Raw genomic sequence first — 3,358 nt, 5'->3', positions numbered from 1 at the left:
AATAAATGCTGACTTTGACAATAGTGACCGCACCCCATGACCAAATGAAAGAAACATTCTCAGGTTTGTATGACTCATTAACACATCAGTTAAACATTTACGTATTATGCCATCAGGTGATGCTAAAACCATTTTCTATCAACTGGCTTTTGCATCTGTACTGTCAGTGGTTTATAACTGACTTCAGCATTCTCAGACATAGAGTAACCTCTGTCAATTCCCTTTAACTCCCTCATTTACAGTCAGCTGTTACAATGCGTAGTATCACCACTGTTTGCAGTTTCACAAAAATAGCAAGGTAAGTAAATGTCAAATAACTTAGTGAAAAGTTTCAATTTTAATCCTTGCCAGTGGCAAGAATGTGACACTCAGCGGTGATAACAGAATCAGCATGACATTCGCCAGAACTACGCTGGTCTTATGCCACTTTAACAGGGTGGACAGAATATGAGGCATCCATTTCAGGCAGGTGAGGGTCACATTAAGGGTCAACAGTAGGTTGTTAATTAATCATTCAGACCATAATGTTCTGATGAATTCATGTTGTAAGTTCAGTGTCTCACCAAAATAGTCCTCTAACTGTGTGAACATGCTCATGTAGTCAGGAAATGCTTGTATTTTTCTCAATTTCCTCGACAGTTCAAAGGAAAGGGATTGTCCCTATGACCTATGAGGAAATATTGAGTCTCCATTGATGCCAATTCCTTTGAAACTACCATTGTGATTGCTTCTTATAGCACAATAATATCCCTTGACCCATTTATTCAAGAGTTGGAGATTGTTGTCATGGGACAAGTGCCATGGCTTCTCATTAAATTCACTTGATGTTTGCTTGCTAGATGGTTTTGAGTCAGAATCAGCTTCATTGGGTTTAGATGGGCTTAAGTTAAAAAAAAAGTTTAAACCTCATGTCAGTAAGTCAGGTTAGCTTAATTTCGACTCTGTTGCTTATGTGTACCATATTAAAATTATGGTTAATAACTCTAGTTTTTATAAACTTTTTTGAAATAAAAATGCATATCTATTAAGGCTGACAATTCCAGTGAAATAAGGATTACCAGGAAACAAATTAAAAATGCAAAATAAATAGAGCAGATTAAGAATAATAAATACAGGTGTCATAGCCAGTTAATATACCATAGAACAGTTGAGCTTTACTAAATGGCATGTTACCAACCACAGCCTGCATGGAAACCAGGAAGGGAAAATCAATATACATTTACATCCATTCTAGTCATTGATGTGACATTACTGTGACATGTTCCCTTGTTCATACTGTACATTGGTTAGTGCTGGGAGTATTGTTTCGGTGGTTTTACGCAGGGAAATACTTGAAAAAAAGGCAAAAATTACTGGAATTTTGGCAATGTTGTATTTCTGTATCAGGTTAAGGCTGTGTAAACATTTAGCTCAAATTCATTCTTGAGTCAGTGCCAAAGAATGCATCATGTACATTGCCTTCATTATTAGTGTGAGCTCGATATGTTTTGACTGAAGTAACTTGTCTTTGTGTGAATGCAGTTAATGTCGATATTGGAGATTTGAATTAATTCTAGTTTGCTGTTCTATGGGGAACATCAACAATAATTAATGTAGAACTGAGCCAGATTGTCTATAAATTCCAAATCAAATCTGATCTGGGTTGAACTAGCTAGCTGATCTCAGCTGACGTAGTGGTAGGGGTGCTGCAGAAATTCAAACATCAGGTAGGATTTCCACTCCCTACTGTTATCCAGTGACTCTTGCTCTTGTTGGTGTTGGACAAGGAAAAGATTTCATTTGGATTTGGTGTTCCCATGATTTAACGGTTAACTATCAGTTGCTGTCCACGTTTACACGTGGGAAATGCTACTTGGATGAGGTAAGAGCAGACTACTGATAGTTGTGCTACTGCACATTAACAAAAGAAATGATCTTCAGGCGAGGAAAGGAAAAAAACGTTTGCAAAAGATGGAACTGGAAGGCTGCTTTGAGTGGGAGTGGAATATTTGCACAACATAAGGCTTCAGATTCTAAAGTTACTAAATGAATCTTTGCACCCTGATAAAGCAAGTTTCTTCAAATTAAAGTTCAAGTGGAGATAACTGTTATATGCTAGATGAGGCAGTTCACAAAATTGATGAAAATGATTCCTAAAAGCACTAACAAAAAAAAGAGTTAGAGAAATTGTGCTGCAGCATTCATAGACAAGTTACAGAGTTTCTATCATCTAAAGCAGACCTGGGCATTTTACGGCCTGTGGGCCATATCCGGCCCTTTGGTCGTTCCTGTCCAGCCCGCATGAGGTCAGTCTTAAATTAGAACATAAATGAAAAAGTATTTATGCCATGCACGCAATACAACTATGTTGCTTTTGTTTTGAAAAGGAATTTTTTAAATTTACATATGGATGGACATGCGTGTGTATGTGTGTGCATGCGTGTGTGAACAGCTAAAAGTGATGCTTGCTGGCTAGCCCTCAAAATGTCAGCTCACACCAAGACAAGTTATGAAAAATTCCACAAAATCGCCAGAAACAGTAAACCGTTTTCTGATGGAGAGTTTATTAAGGACTGCTTGTTGGACCCTGCAGTACGAATATGCCCAGAGAAAAAGAAGGCATTTGAGAATGTGCCCCTCTCCCGTTGCACTGTAACGAGAAAGTTTGGGGACATCGCGAGAAATCTGGAGCTTCAGCTGCAACACAGAGCGGTCAACTTTGACTTTTTTTCCTTGGCTTTGGATGACAGCTGCGACGTACATGACACAGCCCAGCTACTCATCTTCGTACGTGGGATAACTACGGACTTTAACATCACGGAGGAGCTGGCAGCCATGCAGTCAATGAAAGGAACAACAACTGGTAACGATTTGTTCACGGAGGTAAATGCATGGTTGGACACGTTGGGACTAAAATAGGACAAGTTGGCAGGTGTGACAACGGATGGTTGTCCAAATCTAACAGGAAAAAATGTTGGACTCTTAAAGAGAATGCAGGATGAAGTGACAGAAATTGACCCTGAACAGAAATTGGTATTTTTGCATCAGGAAGTGTTTGTAAGTCAGTGTTAAAAACTAACCATGTGGTTGATGTTGTAACTAAAATAGTTAACTTCATCAGGGCAAGAGCTTTGAATCACAGGCAGTTTGTTGCACTTCCTGAGGAAAATGAGACTGAACAATGTGACATAGGCTACCACACAGCTGTCAGATGACTCAGCCTGGGCAAAATGCTGAAAAGTGTATGTGACCTGAGAGAAGAGATTCAAGATTTCTGTGTGAAGAAAGGGAATGGCATTCCACAGCTTTCAGATGCAGACTGGATTGCAGACCTTGGTTTTGCTGTTGATGTGACTGCATTTATGAATGAACTAAATGT

Source organism: Hemiscyllium ocellatum, chromosome 4, assembly GCF_020745735.1.
Source record: "Hemiscyllium ocellatum isolate sHemOce1 chromosome 4, sHemOce1.pat.X.cur, whole genome shotgun sequence".
Lineage (NCBI taxonomy): Eukaryota > Metazoa > Chordata > Chondrichthyes > Orectolobiformes > Hemiscylliidae > Hemiscyllium > Hemiscyllium ocellatum.
This window is presented reverse-complemented; position numbering follows the sequence as displayed.